The sequence below is a fragment of the Scyliorhinus torazame genome, chromosome 13 (assembly GCF_047496885.1).
Source record: "Scyliorhinus torazame isolate Kashiwa2021f chromosome 13, sScyTor2.1, whole genome shotgun sequence".
NCBI lineage: Eukaryota > Metazoa > Chordata > Chondrichthyes > Carcharhiniformes > Scyliorhinidae > Scyliorhinus > Scyliorhinus torazame.
In genome coordinates, this window is record NC_092719.1 from 18,701,707 (window position 1) to 18,721,288 (window position 19,582).

The 19,582-nt window shown below is 45.9% G+C and overlaps 1 protein-coding gene across 1 annotated transcript in view; it reads left to right on the forward strand.

The window, feature by feature from the left end:
- exoc4 (exocyst complex component 4) overlaps positions 1-19,582 on the forward strand; it is a 707,051-nt gene that overhangs the window by 588,490 nt on the left and 98,979 nt on the right. The window lies entirely within an intron of this gene.

Sequence of the window (19,582 nt, forward strand, 5' to 3'; positions counted from 1 at the left end):
AAGCGGGTTGCCTCACGTCCTTTAAAAAATACCTGGATGAGCACTTGCACATCATAACATTCAAGGCTGAGTCAAGTGCAGGTAAATGGGATTAGGTAGGTCGGTAGGTCAGGTGTTGTTCACGTGTCGGTGCAGACTCGATGGGCTGAAGGGCCTCTTCTGCACTGTGATTCTGTGAAGATTGAATTCAGATCGAAAGACTCGAAAATGACTGATATTTTCTCCCATCAAGGGAAGTCACTTGGAATCAAGCAGCGCGGTGCACCCTCTTCAGATAGATCTTTCTAGGTTGGCAAAAGAATGTTCTTCCAAATCGGAAGAAATGTCGAGTAACTTGGTTGGAATTATTTCCTTCTGTCACTTGATTTTCATGCCAATTTTATCCAAATCTTATTTCTATTATCCCCTTTTTTCCATCATTAGTTAATTTGTTGAAGCACTAAGGTCAGTCCTGGGTGACCATTATTTATGTGTGACCATTGGCAATAAATGTCAGCGAGTTGTTTTGTGGAACTGTGTGTTTACAGCTAATATGCTCCATCCTCTTATCACCAAAACTTACATGCAGACCTCCTGCAGAGCTCACTGGATGGACATCAGGAGAGGAAATTCTACCTGAATTTTTCTTTTCTAATGCTGGGTGCTGAAGCCAATTTCCGCATTCCTGCCACTATCCTTACTTAAAGCTAGTTAACTTAGCACAGACTGGGAATTGCGCCTGGAGCATACCAAAGCTGGGTGGATAAATGGGTACGGTCACATAATGACCATGGTACTGGAATAGCCTTAGTTGCAACATTAAATCAAACTCAAGTTGTGACAATTGGTAATTAGTAGATCCTTTATCCCCGGGACACCAGCTGAGCTGGAGCGCAAGAGATTGTGATAGACCGGGGATGGTGACATGTCTTTCTGCCGGTATACCACATGTGACAGGAGAAACTAAGTATAAGTAAGAATCCTGTTCCGAATCGGGAGCAGGCAACTCCTAACCAGTCTGGCTGACGTGTAACCCTGATCACCCGCTACTGATCGATTCTTAATGTCCACTGAAGAAACCCAATTTATCAATTGCCTTGCTCTGAGCTCGGTGAGGGATATACAGTGAGAGCTGTGGTTCTCCTTAAGTACCTGGTAGAATTCCTATCCCTACTTGCAATTATTAAAGGCCATGTGGGTAAGATAATGAAAGCTGCCAACATTCATTGCTCGTTGCCCCATTATTAATCGCCATCCTCAAGAGAGAAATTGAGGGGGGGGGAGGGGGCGGTTTGGATTCAAATTTCGGCAAAATGCCCAGATATTTTTATTGTTTTTTTCTACGCAGAGCAATACCAGCACTCTGTTTTTTTTAAAATAAACTTCTTATTTTAATTTTTGACCCAAAAAATAATTCCTGTGATTAAAGGGCTAAACTGACATTATGTTCTGAAATATCTGAGGTGCAAAGCCAAAAGTATTTTATGTTTTAAAAACCTCCAACCAGGCGGTGTTGGCTGAAAGTGATTTGATTTCTATTCCCTTTTCGGCAATGCGTGTTCTCACGTATGTAACTGTCAGCAAGGCTCAGCGTGGTTGCCAAGCCGTGTACCCGCCAGGACCCACGGCCCGGGACTGTCAGCAGATCTTCTGGCTGACTGAATAAATGAGGAAATCATATGAAATCATGCTCCAGCAGTGACAGGTGTTACACGAATAAAAAGCACTGAACTGCTTCAGTTGGGTTCTTTCCCACTGATGTTAAGTCACCTGATCAGGTGCCGCAGTTAGTTTTATTCTCCTGGAGACGAAGGGTAAATAGCTGAGCAGATGGCTTCATCCCTGGGCTCCTGGCCACAAGACGGGGCGGAGAAGAAGGGCCATACATTTTATTTTAATAATTCATATAATTTATTCTCTTAAATTGAATTAGAAAGCATGACATCATGAGGGGGGGGAAAGCGGGTTCAGTATTTCACGAATGTGAGAGCCTCTGTAAAGGGCCACTGGTATCTATCTATCCAAAGTGTACACCATATATTCATGAGCTCCAGAGAAAATAAATTAAGGCAACTTTGTGCCAAAAAATGCCAAGACGTTTTCTAACAATTATTTAAGTGTTTGCCCAGTTTTCAGCATTGGATCCAATTGTTAAGCTGCTTCATTCCTTCAAATAAGTCATTTTTTATATTCCATTTTATATTTTTTTGAAAATAATGTTTTTTTTAGTATTAACTTGTATTTACCAATGTTGTTTTGAACTGAGTTTCTCTTCCTTGTAAATCGAATGTTTGGATTTGGAGTGTTGAAACCAGACAGGCAATTTGGAGATGACCAGTGCATGTAAAGTTGCAACCCATGAGTGGAGAGGCACTAAGACCAGATATAAGTTAGAGCTGTGGAGTGTAAGATCAGGGCTACAGAAACTGGAGTTGTGGGAATGGAGAGATAGTACAAGGGGTTTGTGGAATGAAAACTTTGCAAGCGATTTGGGGGGAAATTGTGCCTGGGGGAATACAGTGCGTAGGAGATGAGGCTTTGAGATGGAGAAAGATTTACGGGGAGGTTGTCAAGTGTGGCATGGGGAGAGGAGAGTTTAGTCCTGACAAGGAATTGAGGGAGAGGGTATGTGGCATAATGCAAAGTAATAAACTGGTGATCCAGAGGTGAGAGAGATGCGCACTGTGGAATCAGGTTTTTCAGTTTGGTAGCAAAATGAATGCAATGAGAGAGGAAAGGCCAAGACATTGAGATCGTATAAATTAGCATTCCAATAGCTAACCTGCAAATCTGGGCATTCACATTTTTACTGATTTAACATTAAGTAGCGCACAGTCTTATGTCAATGCCAGAAGCCTTATCTACACCTTGCAAAATAATTTTATTTCAACAATACAGTACCAGCTGGGAGTAGTAGTTTTAGACATCTCATGAGACAGATTTTATCTTGCCAACGAAGCCCACGGCGAGCTCGTAAGTTAATGTTGGAAACAACTTCAGTAGCTTATCACTCCATTTAAAATTCATCAGTAGTTAATCGCAACATGTCACAGTACTGTACAGAATCAGTCGCTGCCAACAAAGGCACTGATATTTTGGCTCTACCCATTGCAGTACTACGTTAGACTTTTAATTCAGAAGCAGTGTTGTTACCTCTACCCTACCCTTCTACCTCTCCTCCACACTAACCCGATCCGCTGTCCTCCACTGTGCAACATCAGTTGCGCACACTCAGATTCTCTGCACCAGCACCTCAATTTTTCACATCTAAATAAGGATGCAGTCCTCACTGTGAGTGATGGTAATGTTGGGACTGTCACTGTGCCAAATGTTGGCAGGGATGGATCCATTACTACTCTTGCATTAAATTAAAACTTTTTTACCAACAATCATCAATGATCTGATAGGAAACCATTCAACTGCCGTCTCTCATTGGAGGATAAAGTTGGTCTAATTTCAAGCTTTTTTTTTTTTTGCTGATCAGATCCTTTTCACTGGGCAGTGGTTGCTGGCTGGATAGAATTTGACTGTTGGGGACAGCTTCTGATACCTTGCCCAAGTTACCACTAATCGTGTTGTACCTAAACATTGATTTTCAGCAGGTTCTTCAGGTTAGGGGAATAGATAGGAGATTCTGTGGTCGCGAGCGAGACTCCCGGAAGGTATGTTGCCTCCCGGGTGCCAGGGCCAGGGATGTCTCGGATCGTGTCTTCAGGATCCTTAAGGGGGAGGGTGAGCAGCCAGAAGTCGTGGTGCACATTGGTACCAACGACATAGGTAGGAAAAGGGGTGTGGAGGTAATAAACAAGTTTCGGGAGTTAGGCTGGAAGTTAAAAGCCAGGACAGACAGAGTTGTCATCTCTGGTTTGTTGCCGGTGCCACGTGATAGCGAGGCAAGGAATAGGGAGAGAGTGCAGTTGAACACGTGGCTGCAGGAATGGTGTAGGAGGGAGGGCTTCAGGTATTTGGATAATTGGAGCGCATTCTGGGGAAGGTGGGACCTGTACAAGCAGGACGGGTTGCATCTGAACCAGAGGGGCACCAATATCCTGGGAGGGAGGTTTTCTAGTACTCTTCGGGAGGGTTTAAACTAATTTGGCAGGGGAATGGGAACCGGATTTGTAGTCCAGCAACTAAGGTAGCCGATATTCAGGACGCGAAAGCGTGTAATGAGGCAGTGGGGAAGGGAACACTGACAAAGGAGAGTACTTGCAGGCACGGAGAGGGGTTGAAGTGTGTATACTTCAACGCAAGAAGCATCAGGAATAAGGTGGGTGAACTTAAGGCATGGATCGGTACTTGGGACTACGATGTGGTGGCCATCACGGAAACTTGGATAGAAGAGGGGCAGAAATGGTTGTTGGAGGTCCTTGGTTATAGATGTTTCAATAAGATTAGGGAGGGTGGTAAAAGAGGTGGGGGGGTGGCATTATTAATTAGAGATAGTATAACAGCTGCAGAAAGGCAGTTCGAGGAGTATCAGCCTACTGAGGTAGTATGGGTTGAAGTCAGAAATAGGAAAGGAGCAGTCACCTTGTTAGGAGTTTTCCATAGGCCCCCCAATAGTAGCAGAGATGTGGAGGAACAGATTGGGAAACAGATTTTGGAAAGGTGCAGAAGTCATAGGGTAGTAGTCATGGGCGACTTTAACTTCCCAAATATTGAGTGGAAACTCTTTAGATCAAATAGTTTGGATGGGGTGGTGTTTGTGCAGTGTGTCCAGGAAGCTTTTCTAACGCAGTATGTAGATTGTCCGACCAGAGGAGGGGCAATATTGGATTTAGTACTGGGTAATGAGCCTGGGCAAGTGATAGATTTGTTAGTGGGGGAGCATTTTGGAGATAGTGACCACAATTCTGTGACTTTCACTTTAGTAATGGAGAGGGATAGGTACGTGCAACAGGGCAAGGTTTACAATTGGGGGAAGGGTAAATACGATGTTGTCAGACAAGAATTGAAGTGCATAAGTTGGGAACATAGGCTGGCAGGGAAGGACACAAATGAAATGTGGAACTTGTTCAAGGAACAGGTGCTACGTGTCCTTGATATGTATGTCCCTGTCAGGCAGGGAAGAGATGGTCGAGTGAGGGAACCATGGTTGACAAGAGAGGTTGAATGTCTTGTTAAGAGGAAAAAGGTGACTTATGTAAGGCTGAGGAAACAAGGTTCAGACAGGGCATTGGAGGGATACAAGATAGCCAGGAGGGAACTGAAGAAAGGGATTAGGAGAGCTAAGAGAGGGCATGAACAATCTTTGGCGGGTAGGATCAAGGAAAACCCCAAGGCCTTTTACACATATGTGAGAAATATGAGAATGACTAGAGCGAGGGTAGGTCCGATCAAGGACAGTAGCGGGAGATTGTGTATTGAGTCTGAAGAGATAGGAGAGGTCTTGAACGAGTACTTTTCTTCTGTATTTACAAATGAGAGGGGCGATATTGTTGGAGAGGACAGTGTGAAACAGATTGGTAAGCTCGAGGAAATACTTGTTAGGAAGGAAGATGTGTTGGGCATTTTGAAAAACTTGAGGATAGACAAGTCCCCCGGGCCTGACGGGATATATCCAAGGATTCTATGGGAAGCAAGAGATGAAATTGCAGAGCCGTTGGCAATGATCTTTTCGTCCTCACTGTCAACAGGGGTGGTACCAGGGGATTGGAGAGTGGCGAATGTCGTGCCCCTGTTCAAAAAAGGGACTAGGGATAACCCTGGGAATTACAGGCCAGTTAGTCTTACTTCGGTGGTAGGCAAAGTAATGGAAAGGGTACTGAAGGATAGGATTTCTGAGCATCTGGAAAGACACTGCTTGATTAGGGATAGTCAGCACGGATTTGTGAGGGGTAGGTCTTGCCTTACAAATCTTATTGAATTCTTTGAGGAGGTGACCAAGCATGTGGATGAAGGTAAAGCAGTGGATGTAGTGTACATGGATTTTAGTAAGGCATTTGATAAAGTTCCCCATGGTAGGCTTATGCAGAAAGTAAGGAGGCATGGGATAGTGGGAAATTTGGCCAGTTGGATAACAAACTGGCTAACCGATAGAAGTCAGAGAGTGGTGGTGGATGGCAAATATTCAGCCTGGATCCCAGTTACCAGTGGTGTACCGCAGGGATCAGTTCTGGGTCCTCTGCTGTTTGTGATTTTCATTAATGACTTGGATGAGGGAGTTGAAGGGTGGGTCAGTAAATTTGCAGATGATACGAAGATTGGTGGAGTTGTGGATAGTAAGGAGGGCTGTTGTCGGCTGCAAAGAGACATAGATAGGATGCAGAGCTGGGCTGAGAAGTGGCAGATGGAGTTTAACCCTGAAAAGTGTGAGGTTGTCCATTTTGGAAGGACAAATATGAATGCGGAATACAGGGTTAACGGTAGAGTTCTTGGCAATGTGGAGGAGCAGAGAGATCTTGGGGTCTATGTTCATACATCTTTGAAAGTTGCCACTCAAGTGGATAGAGCTGTGAAGAAGGCCTATGGTGTGCTCGCGTTCATTAACAGAGGGATTGAATTTAAGAGCCGTGAGGTGATGATGCAGCTGTACAAAACTTTGGTAAGGCCACATTTGGAGTACTGTGTACAGTTCTGGTCGCCTCATTTTAGGAAGGATGTGGAAGCTTTGGAAAAGGTGCAAAGAAGATTTACCAGGATGTTGCCTGGAATGGAGAGTAGGTCTTACGAGGAAAGGTTGCGGGTGCTAGGCCTTTTCTCATTAGAACGGAGAAGGATGAGGGGCGACTTGATAGAGGTTTATAAGATGATCAGGGGAATAGATAGAGTAGACAGTCAGAGACTTTTTCCCCGGGTGGAACAAACCATTACAAGGGGACATAAATTTAAGGTGAAAGGTGGAAGATATAGGAGGGATATCAGAGGTAGGTTCTTTACCCAGAGAGTAGTGGGGGCATGGAATGCACTGCCTGTGGAAGTAGTTGAGTCGGAAACATTAGGGACCTTCAAGCAGCTATTGGATAGGTACATGGATTACGGTTAAATGATATAGTGTAGATTTATTTGTTCTCAAGGGCAGCACGGTAGCATTGTGGATAGCACAATTGCTTCACAGCTCCAGGGTCCCAGGTTCGATTCCGGCTTGGGTCACTGACTGTGCGGAGTCTGCACGTCCTCCCCGTGTCTGCGTGGGTTTCCTCCGGGTGCTCCGGTTTCCTCCCACAATCCAAAGATGTGCAGGTTAGGTGAATTGGCCAATGATAAATTGCCCTTAATGTCCAAATTGCCCTTGGTGTTGGGTGAAGGTGTTGAGTTTGGGTAGGGTGCTCTTTCCAAGAGCCGGTGCAGACTCAAAGGGCCGAATGGCCTCCTTCTGCACTGTAAATTCAATGATAATCTATGATTAATCTAGGACAAAGGTTCGGCACAACATCGTGGGCCGAAGGGCCTGTTCTGTGCTGTATTTTCTATGTTCTATGTTCTTCAACCAAATCGGAATCACAAGGAGCCCGGCCTTGTCTTTAACCAATGCCCACATATGCACCGTTTGGAGAAGTGATCAATGGAAAGTGTTCAGAAACATCGGCTGATTTTTCCCTGCCTTACTAGTGCTGCTGTAGTGCTCCAGTCAGAACAATTCATGTTTGAAAAGATCCTGCCTAGCTGACGCTGGTGCAGTACCCTGTGGGAACTGGTATAAAAGCAATTCTACTCCCACACAGGTTACAGCTAATTATCATGATCTTTTCTCTTGGAGAGCTGTATGCTATTTTAAAGTAAGATTAACTGATCTCCCATAACATTGCTCATGGTAGGTCAGAGAATATGTTGTTTTGTAGCGCCGGGACCTTTTTACAAAGAGACTCTTGGTTACACCATTACACAATGTTATTTTCCCATGGGTTCCCCACAGGCAAAAGATGGAAAAACTGTTGTTTCTCCTCTTCCTTTAAATGTGTGTTTACTTGTCTCGTACTTTTTAATTCTTTGTTTTCCTCTCTCTACTTTTGTCCTCGACACTTCCTGCCTCAGTCTCTCTGTGACTCCCATACATTTTATTGTCATCGTACTTCGGGGTTTATCCAATTTACTTTGTGTCTACTTCTGTGCAGCAGCACAACTGGGCTCACCACTTGAAAGGTATCGGGGGATTATGGGTGTGGTCAAAGGTTCAGCTACCTTGACATTCAATGCTAGACTGCTGTTCACTGATGAAAGGCTCATTACAGTTTTGCTGTAAGCTTGTTCACATTCACAAAGGTTTGTCCTGCCACCTTCGTAGGTTGTTAAGAAGGAGGTGCACAAGGGACCCTTGGCTTTACAAATGGATGCACAGAGTGCAAAAGTAAAGTAATGCTTGATGTGTTCGATGTCCAGCAAGGAATCTATCAAACTTGAATCTTGTCCAAACCAGGATCTTTATTTAATCACACGTGGTAAGATAACGATCTGTTACAGAGCTATCAGAGTTATCATGGAGTTTTTTGTACTCCTCTGGAACTACCCAAGGCACGACTGTTCACTTTGTCTATCTTATAGCCATCTCCTTGTGACCAGATGTGCCCCCACTTATATTGGCGTGCCTTGCCACATGACCACTGTCTTGAGACCGCATGGTGTGTCTGTATCACCACCTGCTGGTTGGAGGTCGCACCATCAGCTATCTATGATATTGCTTCCATGTTTATCACCACAATGCTAAATCTTTATACATCACTGTTTAGTCCTCGGCTGGTGAATTCAATCTAATTCTGGGCACCACACTTTAGGAAGGATGCCGAGGCTTGCAGAGATGTAGAGGGAATTCAAGGGATGAGAAACTTCAGTTACGTGGCGAGATGAGAGCAGCCAGAATTGTTTTCCTTGGAGCACAGAAGAAAACGAAAGAGTTCCAGTTACATATTGCCTTTCACAGTCACCAAACATCCCAGAGTCCTTTACAAATGAGTGTAGTCACTGTTCTAATGTAGAAAGCGCAGCATCCAATTTGCAAAAAGCAAACTCCCACACACAGCAATGTGGTAAGTACCAGGTACCACATTTTTGGGATTGTAATTGAGAGGTAAATATCGGCCAAGACTGGACAAACAGAGCCTTGGTTTAACATATCTTCCAAATGACGATACTTTTAACAATGCAGCACGTGCTCAATACTGCAGTGGAATGTCAGCCTAGATAGTTGAACCTAGATTTGAAGCCGGAACCTTTTGACTCGGAGACGGGACTTCTACCAGCTGCGCCACAGCTGACAAAAGAAAGGTTAAGAGGAGGTTTTGTAGGCGTTCAAGGTTGTGAGGGACTTTGGTAGAGTAGCTAGGAAGACATTGAGCCGTAACATCCTCAGAGTGACAATCAGCATTGGAGTGATGGGGGTCGGGTCAGCAGGAGGAGAGTCCAGCCGGATCTCGAGACGGAGATGCGTGGGGGGGGGTGGGGGCGGGTGTCTAGCCGGGTCAGGTCATGGATGAAAGTTGGCCCATGGGTGGGATGTCCTTTGCGGGTGCAGGGATTCCCACGGAGGTCGTGGGATAGAGAGAGTCCCATGCGAGGCTCAGTCTGGGTATTCAAAATAGTTACCCAGAAGTTAGAAGAGGTTTTAATTGTTCTGACGTTTTCAGAGTAACTATTAGTGTAACCCTGATGGAACGGACGATGTGAGCAATTTAATTTGCATTGTCAGATGGTTCGCAGCATATTTGTCCTTGGAAAGTTAGTGTTTAATGGCAATTACAATGAAAATTCCTCCCTGTAAAGTTCCAAGAGGAATCCCTAGTGAATCTTTGGGGTATCTGCCAAATCCAATACTGGGGCGCCAGGAGGCTACAGCCCACTGATTCCACTGGAATCTGATGGCACTGTTAAGATAATTGAGAACCAGGAGGAAATGGGGAGATGGAAGACACTGCCGGAAAAGGTGATAGAAGTAGATTTAATCATAACTTTCATAGAATCGTTACAGTGCAGAAGGAGGCCATTTGGCCCATCACGTCTGCACGGAACCTCCGAGAAAGCTCACTAACCTAGGCCCACTGCCCAGTCCTATCCCTATAACGCTGTAACCCACATACCTTTTGGACACTAAGGGGCAATTTAGCTTGGCCAATCCATCTAATCTGCACATCTTTGGATTGTGGGAGGAAACTGGAGCACTCTGAGGTAACTCATGCAGACACGGGGAGAACATGCAAACTCTACACAGAGAGTCACCCCTTGGTCAGAATCGAACCCGGCTCCTTGGTGTTGTGAGGCAGCAATGCTAACCACTGTGCCACCGTGCCGTCCTTTAAAAAAGGAATTGGATCTTTTCTTGAAAAGGAAATACATGCGGGTTCTGAGAAAAGAGGGGTGAGGACTATTTGGAGAGCTCGCTCAAAGAGCTGGCACAGTGAGCTGGTTGGCCTCTACCTGTGCTGTGTGCTTCTGTGAAATGCAATATGTTACCGTTCAATAGGAGACTGCTGGGGCACAGAGAACTGTCCACGTGTATCATCTCCTAAGATCAATAATGGATTTTTTGTCAAAAAACACTGACGGCTGTAGTTTTTAAAAACCGTCAGGAATGCCTGGGTCTGAAGGCGGCGGAGTGCTTTGGAGCCAGCTGATTGTGATCTGGCATGAAGACAGCTCCCCCTCAAGCACATGGTAACTTGTTATTGCTCCTAACAGCTCAGGCAGTGTGCCAAATAGAGCAGAGCAAGAAAACACATTAAGACAAAAAAAAGTGAAAAGGGCTTCAAGGCCCTTAGAACGGAAAATGGTCAATGGAGTGAATGAAAGAAGAACCAGAAAAAGGCTAACTTTTCCACTCTCCTATCGCAGTGAAAATAATTGCGAAACATGAACTGAAGTAACACCTTGTAATACAGCTTGTAACAGTTGCAATAAACAATGTAAAATAAGAGGTGGATGTTAGAAGATTGCTGGTATATTAAAATGACAAGTTTGAACAAAGTCCTGTTTATATTTTGAAGAAAGCCACAAGAGTTCCTCAGGGTCCAGAATCTTTGACTCTGAACCCTTGTTTTTTTAGCATTGATATGATCTGTTTCCAAATCAATGTTAAATTAAAAATACTTCCCAAATATGTATAAATATTCATTCCCACAACTGAGCCACATGCACATAGATAGAAGAGGGATCACAATTACCGTTAGTGCTCTGGGCATTGGGAAGGAAAATATTGTCTAGAATTGTTGTAGGTTGTTGGATAATATTCAGTAGGTCTTAATAAGGTCTTCATAGTCTTACGTAGACTAACTGTATTAACTGCAGGAACTATGTACATATATTCAGCGTTCAAGCTAGGAGCTGGCTCCAGGCTTGCTTGCGCCCACGGCTCTGTCCAACCCCAGACTGCCTCCTGGGTGTGGATCATGTCGTGTTATTCACCCTGGGGTAACACGGACTGCAACAGGATGCAGATGAACTGTAAAGCATACACCAAACGTAGGCGTTGGTTCAATACGATTTATTGAACTTCTGTAACAATGCACACAGGTGGCTGTGGGTTGACACTCTACTACTCTTAAGTGTACTAACTCTAGCTTACTAGACAAGGCTAGCTCTGATCCACGTGTAGAAGGTGCTGACTCATATATGTACACCCTGATTGTCACTACAGTTGTCACCAGTGGAAAGAGACGGAGTGCTGATGCCTCGTGTGTTTTATAGTTGGAAGCCCCCCTCTGGTGTTCTGTCTGGTGATTGGTTGTGTTCTGTCCTGTATGTTGATTGGCTAACCTGGGTGTCTGTCACTGCCTGTTTTTACCTCATGATGTGCATGGGTGCATATTATGACATACGCCCTTTTTTAAAAAGATTTGGCGGTTGCTTAGAGCATATACGACATATAACTACTTACAGCATATGGCGAGTGAATGCATATGTACATGTAAGGTGTCTAGCATGCAGATACAGAACAATATGTACAAAGGAAATATTTATGAGTCCAATCTCTGGGGCTGGAGTACGATCCTTGTCGACCGCCGTGGAGGTGGGGGGGACGCGCCTTGACAGGCGGGACTGCAGCCAGATTGGTGGCCTTGTGGAGCGAGGTGTCCGGAAAAGATATCACGACAGCTGGGAACATGAGATCTGGTGGTGGGCAGGCACGTTTGCGTAGTGCCCTTCTGTTGCACCTTACACTGGATCCATCAGCCATGCAAACCAAGAACAACCTCGGAGCAGCCTGTCGAACAACAACAGCTGGAGCTGACCAGCCTCCACCAGGCAACTTGATGCAAATCAGTAGCATGAGCATCGTATGTCAGCTTTTGCCGGTTTCTGAGTTGCTGCACCTTTTCCAGGTCAGGTAAATAAATGGTTGGAACAGTCGTCCGCAGGTTACGATTCATAAGGAGTTGTGTCGGAGACATACCGGTGGACAGAGGGGTTGCCCTGTACGCCAGGAGGGCAAGGTTAAAGTCAGAAGCTGAGTCCGCAGCCTTGCGGAGCAGTTGCTTCACGATATGGACCCCTTTTTCGACTTTCCCGTTAGATTGCGGGTAATGCGGGCTCGAGGTAATGTGCTTGAACTGGTATAGTTCGAAGTTGGACCACTCTTGGTTGTAGAAGCAGGGAACGATGTCGCTCATGACCGTGAGTGGAATACCATGCCTGGCAAATGTCTCCTTGCAGGCCTTAATGACAGTCCTTGATGTGAGGTCGGACAGTTTCACCACTTCGGGGTAACTCGGGAAGTAGTCAATTATAAGCATGTAGTCACGCCCATTGGCGTGAAAAAGGTCGATTCCCACCTTAGACCACGGAGAGGTCACAATCTTGTGTTGCTGGAGTGTTTCTGTAGGCTGAGCAGGCTGGAAACGGTGGCAAGTCGCACAATTGAGAACCATGTTGGATATGTCCTCTTTGATGCCAGGCCAATAGACAGCCTGCCGGGCCCTGCGCCTGCATTTCTCGATACCGAGGTGTCCCTCGTGGATCTGTTTGAGCACTAAGCTCTGGAGGCTGCAAGGAATAACGATACGATCCAGCTTGAGGAGGATCCCCTCGACAACTGTTAGGTCATCCTTGACATTAAAGAACTGGGGCATTGCCCTTTCTGCCAACCATTTGCATGGTGATGTATGACCCGCTGCAGAAGAGGGTCCTTGGCAGTCTCTTTTCGAATGTTGACGACTCGTTCGTCTGAGGCCGGGAGGTTGCTGGCACACAGTTGCACCTGTGCCTCACTTTGGCGGATGAAGTCGACCAGTTCACAGGGCGAGGTGCTGGCGCGAGACAGGGCATCCGCAATGATTAGCTCCTTGCCCGGTGTGTAAACCAATTCGAAATCATACCTGCGGAGTCGAAGGAGAATGCGCTGAAGCCTGGGCGTCATGTCATTCAAGTCCTTGAGAATGATATGGACTAGGGGTCTGTGGTCAGTCTCTACTGTGAAGGTTGGTAGACTGTAGACATAATCATGGAACTTTACAATACCGGTGAGGAGGCCCAGGCACTCTTTCTCTATCTGAGCATACCTCTGCTCAGTGGGAGTCATGGCCCTGGATGCATAGGCCACTGGAGCCCAGGACGAGGAGTCATCCTTCTGGAGGAGCACCGCACCAATGCCGTCCTGGCTGGCGTCCGTGGAGATTTTTGGCTCCCGCTCTGGGTCAAAAAACGCGAGTACCGGAGCAGTGGTGAGCTTTGCCTTTAATTCGAGCCATTCTGCTTCTTCACCAGATGCCTGAGAGCAGTGGTATATGATGCGAGGTTGGGAATGAACTTTCCCTAGAAGTTAGCCATACTCAGGAAGCGGAGTACCGCCTTTCTGTCTTCCGGGGTCTTCATGGTGTTGATGGCCTTGACTTTGTCCGAGTCCGGTTGCACGCCCTGCTGGGATATTTGATCACCCAAAAACTTGATTGATGACATGCCAAAGGAGCATTTGGCCTTGTTCATCTTCAGGCCGTTGGCATGTATGCGTCTAAAGACTTGTTGGAGACGAGATATGTGTTCCTCTGTGGTCGTGGACCATATAATGACGTCATCAACATAAACCCGCACATCCTCAAAGCCCAGAAGCATCTGTTCCATGATCCTGTGAAAGATTTCAGAGGCAGAAACAATACCAAACAGCATGCGGTTGTAACAGTACCTTCCGAAAGGTGTATTAAACGTCCAGAGCTTCCTGCTAGACTCGTCCAGTTGTAGCTGCCAGAAGCCACGCGATGCATCTAGCTTCGTGAAGAATTTGGCATGTGCCATCTCACTGGTTAGCTCCTCCCGCTTCGGGATCAGATAGTGTTCCCGCATTAAGTTTCGGTTAAGACCCTTGGGATCTGTACCTAAGCGCAGTTCTCCAGAGGGCGTCTTCACACAGATCACCGAGCTGACCCAGTCAGTCGGTTCCGTCACTTTAGAGATTATACCCTGGTCTTGGAGCTGCTGCAGCTGCACCTTTAAACGGTCCTTCAGAGGAGCTGGCACCCGGCATGGATCACAGACGTGGCATCAGGCCTGAGTAAGATTTTGTAGCGGTACGGCAGCGTGCCCATCCCACTGAACACATCCGGGTATTGTGACAGGATTTCGGCAATGTCAGCCTGAAGATTCATATTGGCAGAGGACATGGCATGTACGCGCTGGACGTGAGTAGCTTGCATGCATGGGCACCAAGCAGGGAAGCCTTGTCAGGCTTGACGATTTCGAATCGCAGTGTGGCTTTGATGGCCTTGTTGGAGACATGCAGGTGACAAGACCCTAACGCAATAATGGCATTGCCATTAATTATCAAGCAGCTGGCAGCCGGTGGAAGAATTTTTGGCTGCCTTTGGATGCGAGCAAGATCTGTTTGAGAGATGAGATTGACTGAAGCACCAGTGTCCAGCTTGAACCGGACGCTGCATTGGTTGACTTCTATAACAGCACGCCATTCGTCCGCAGAATCCATGTTGAGGATGGGTAGGCGTGTTGCTGAATTTGAGAAGGCCTTGTCATACGTGGTAATGATGCCCACACGATATGGGGACGCCAGGCAGTCATCCTCTGGATCCGTGGTCTTACCAGGTTCCGAATCCAGCAGCCTTTGCTGCACACTTCGAGCACGTTTGCGTTGGAACTGGGAAGGCTGGCCCACGATCGGAGGAGCAGACCTGCGCAAAGCTGCATAATGGCCAGGCTTTCCACAATTTAAACATCGTCTGCCTATTGCAGGGCATTGCCGCTTTAAGTGGGCGGTGCCGCAGTTCGGGCACATCATGACGTTGAGGTCGTAACGCTCCGTGCGTCGTCGCACATGCGCAGTGCGGTCAGCCGCCACTCGCACCTGCGCAGTGTGGTCTTCGGCCAAGTCGTTCTCCCCTCCGCGGTGCGCATGCGTGGGACCCCGGGAAAAGATCGCAAAATGGCCGCATTCATCAATGCTAAGGCGCCGCATTCGGGCGAAGGCCTGTACACTCTCTGCCTCGTGGGAGGCAAGTTGGTCCTGCTCTGCCGATTTAAGGCGGGAGTAGCGATTTTTCACCTGTTCATGCACTTTACACATCTCGATGGCTACTGGCAGGGTCATGGTTTTTATTTTTAGGAGCTGCTCCCGCAGGGCGTCGGAGTGGACCACAAACACGATCTGATCCCTGAGGGAATCAGCGGTGTCACCGTAGTTGCAGGATTGCGCTAATATGCGGAGATGAGTTAGAAAGGATTGGAAAGGCTGATCCTTACCCTGAAGGCGTTGCTGGAAGACATAGCACTCAAAGCTCTCATTCGCTTCGACTTCACAGTGACTGTCGAATTTGGCTAACACGGTCTGGAACTTGGTCTTGTCCTCGCCGTCGGCAAAAGTGATCGAATTGAAGATTTGGATGGCCTGGTCCTCCGCAGTCGATAGGAGCAGCGCGGTTTTTCTGGCATTGGACGCATCCTCGAGGCCCAAGGCCTCCATGTATGGACTGAATTTCTGCTTGAATACCCGCCAGTTGGCGCCGAGATTGCCGGAGATCTGGAGATGTGGAGGGGCCTGGATCTGCTCCATGCCGCTGGAAGGCACTTGCTGGTTGTCACTGAATTATTCAAGGTAAATTACTTAGATGAAGTAGACTCCTGGTACCATGTCGTGTTATTCTGGGGTAACACGGACTGCAACAGGATGCAGATGAACTGTAAAGCATACACCAAATGTAGGCATTGGTTCAATACGATTTATTGAACTTCTATAACAATGCACACAGCTGGCTGTAGGTTGACACTCTACTACTCTAAGTGTACTAACTCTAGCTTACTAGACCAGGCGAGCTCTGATCCACGTATAGAAGGTGCTGACTGGTATATACACCCTGACTGTCACTACAGCTGTCACCAGTGGAAAGAGACGGAGTGCTGATGCCTCGTGTATTTTATAGTTGGAAGCCCCCCTCTGGTATTCTGTCCGGTGATTGGTTGTGTTCTGTCCTGTATGTTGATTGGCTAACCTGGTGTCTGTCACTGCCTGTTTTTACCTCATGATGTGCATGGGTGCATATTATGACAGATCCCTCACATCACTGTGGACAGCACTGTACTCAGTCTCACGTTTACCCTATATGCGCCAGATCCTTGTATTACATTCATGATCATTTACCAGGCTTCCCTGCTGTAACTACCTTTGTGTGTACTTCAGGTTGAGGTGTAACCAGGCTTGGCTGCAAAGTTCCCAGCGCCAAGTAGCTGCTTACTGCCGAGGTTCAAACGTGAATAATAATGGTCATATTTGTGCAGGACCAAAGTTTTGTCACTGATTAAAGTTTCTCCTGTCGATCAGCATTCCTTTCTCTAACATGGTTGCTCTTTTCTGAGTAGTCCACTGTTATTCAACCTTTGGGGCAACACCAACAGTCGGCCTGCTGCAACTTTTTTTATTCTCCATTTTCTGTTTCTCTCTCTTTCTGTATTCTTTTGTTTACAAATCTCTCCATGATCTCACTCCTCCATATCTCTGTAATCTGCTCCAGCCCAACAATGCTCCAAAATATCTGCGCTCCTCTAATTCAAATCTCTTAAGCATTCCTGATTTTAAGGTGTTCTGTCTATTACTCAAATGAGTTATGAGGTCTATAAATTTCAGTGCCGGTGTGATGCCTTATGCCCCAGTGATTGATAGATCATATCAAGCACCATGTCCCTTTGGCTAAAAGTAGAGACTGTACCCAACTGGTCCTTGCTTGCAAAACTCAAAACATAATGTCCAGCATTAGATGTGATTCCGCAATTTAACAACACTTGCTAAACAATCCTAATTGTGCTAAGAAATACACTGAAAACCAATTTAAGATTATCAGTCTGGCTGTGTGGCTGGCTTGCACGTGCTAGAGCCTGCATATATTCACACAGGACCCTGTCCAATGCAGAGTAAAAGAGCATGTCCGCCCATTATGCCCTTTGCAACTAAACAAAAGCTTGGTGGGCAGCCATTCCCTGGTTCATTCCCCAAGGCAATGCTTTGACCAGTCTAGAGTCAGCATGTCCGGTTTGAATTTGAATGAAAGCTTGGTTGTTAACTGTTCTCTGGTGCATTCTCCATGGCAATGCCTCTACTGGTCAGGGTCCACGTGACAATCAATCAGCACTCTCTTCTCATGTGGTCTAAATTGTTGTTCCTTTTATTATTAATACTCTTGAAAACTGTCCTGATGCGGGAAAGACTAAACGCTTTGACAGCATGTCTCTTTTTCTAGCAATACTCAAGTTTTGCACTAACAAATGACCATTTACATTGAAGGTGTTTTATAAATATCTGCTGGTGTTGTACTCTTGTTCTCTATTTGAATAGAAAGCAGCATTTTCTAATGGTGGTTGGCTGGAGAAGAGAACTGCTGAGTGCTGAAGGGTGATGGGTTGTGGGACGGGGAAAGGGGGGGAAGTAGATGGTGAGTTGCATTTTCCATGCAGGCTGATATCTGGGTGGGGAGCGAGCTGTAGGTCAAAGGTAGCAAGTCAAGAGGTCAGGGTTGGCGAGATCAGTGTAAAAGTGAAGGTTAGGGAGCAGTAAGAGAGGAAAAGTGCAAGGTAAGGGAAGTGGATAGACATCCCTGCAGGAAGGGAAGAACATATGGGGTCATTTTCAGTCAGGCTGGGTGGGGAAACTTGTGAAAAGGAATTGAGTACAAGAACACAAGAAATAGGAGCAGGAGTAGACCACGTAGCCCATCCCACCTGGTCTGCCATTCAATATAATAATGGCTGATCTTAGGCTTAAACTTCATTTCCCGCCCTCTCCCTATATCCCCTAATTCCCAAAGACACCAAAAATCTGTCTATCCCGGCCTTAAATGTATTCAACAATGGAGCTTCCACAACCCTCTGAGGTAGAGAATCCCAAAGATTCACAACTCGTTGAGTGAAATGATTTCTCCTCATCTCAGTCCGAACTTATTAGTCCCTGATCCCAAGACTTGCTCCTGTATTTTAGATTCTCCAACAATGGGAACAATCTCAATGTCCACTCCATTAAGCTCCTTCAGAATCTTTTAGGTTTCAATGAGACCACCTCTCATTCTTCTAAACTCCAGAAAATATAAGCCCAATTTACTCAGCCTATCATCATAAGACAACCCCTCATCCCAGGACCAATTTAATGAACCTTTGCTGTGTTGTCTCCAATTAAAGTAGATCCTTTCTTCAGTTTTGGAAACCAAAACTGCACTCGGCACAGAGCAGGAAGTAGAGTTTAGGAAACCCATTCTTGCCTGAGGTTTGGAAAAGCTACAATTATTTAAAAAGCTTTGTAATCCAAGTAATAAATTCCCCAAAGTCTCAGGGAAGCTTTTGAGGAAATTGTTACTTGCAGGTGATAAAGCTGTGAAGGGTGAGGCAAAGGCTGCAGTTTAACCTGGAGGCCGCTGGACATAGTCAGAATAGAGGGGAGACTATTGTTCAGAATGCCTTAAGGTGGAATGTTGCCAAGTGATGATGGCGTCAGGGGGCAGGGGAATACAAGTGGTACAGGCCAATGAAGAAGAGAGCAGCTAACAACAGCAAAAGCGACAAAGATTAATGAGCAAGAGAAGGGAGATTTTGGAGTTACGGGCCCAAGGGAGTAACACACTGAATTTGCTTGCCATTTGATGAGTGAAGTTTATAGAGCCAGAGGCAGGCACATAGGCAATTAAAATGTAGCCATTTTTAGCTATTTAGAAATGCTGAATATGAGGGAGAAAGTAAAGAGAGGTATAACAGTGCTAACTTGTGTATGGACACCTGCAGTTACACCACAAGTTTTAATGTGTTTGGGGGATAAATGTAACAAACCAGTGTCGTTATATTGAAATAAGAAGAGAAAATAGTGCAAATATAAAACCATGATATGCAGCTTTGGAAGGGGAATCATGAGTTAACATTTCAGAGTAGCTTTACTCTGGAGTTTCAGTATTTTTTTAGTTTCTTATTACAGATAGAAAATAGTGACAGATTTCCTTCTAACTATTATTCATCCTGGATCTGAAACAACCTTCAAATGCTCATTCTTGCTAATTTATGCCAAAGTGTCCCAATTCCCATTAGAAGGAAAGGATCTAACACCTTAACCAAGCATTACAGAGTACTCTAAAACCAAATTATTACTGCTGAGTTGCAGCTGCTGTTCCACAGTCCACTTGCAGAAGCTGGGTCCCACAAACAATAAATATAATGGATGGTCAGCTAATGATTGTGATGTGGAGCACTAGCACAACATTGTGCA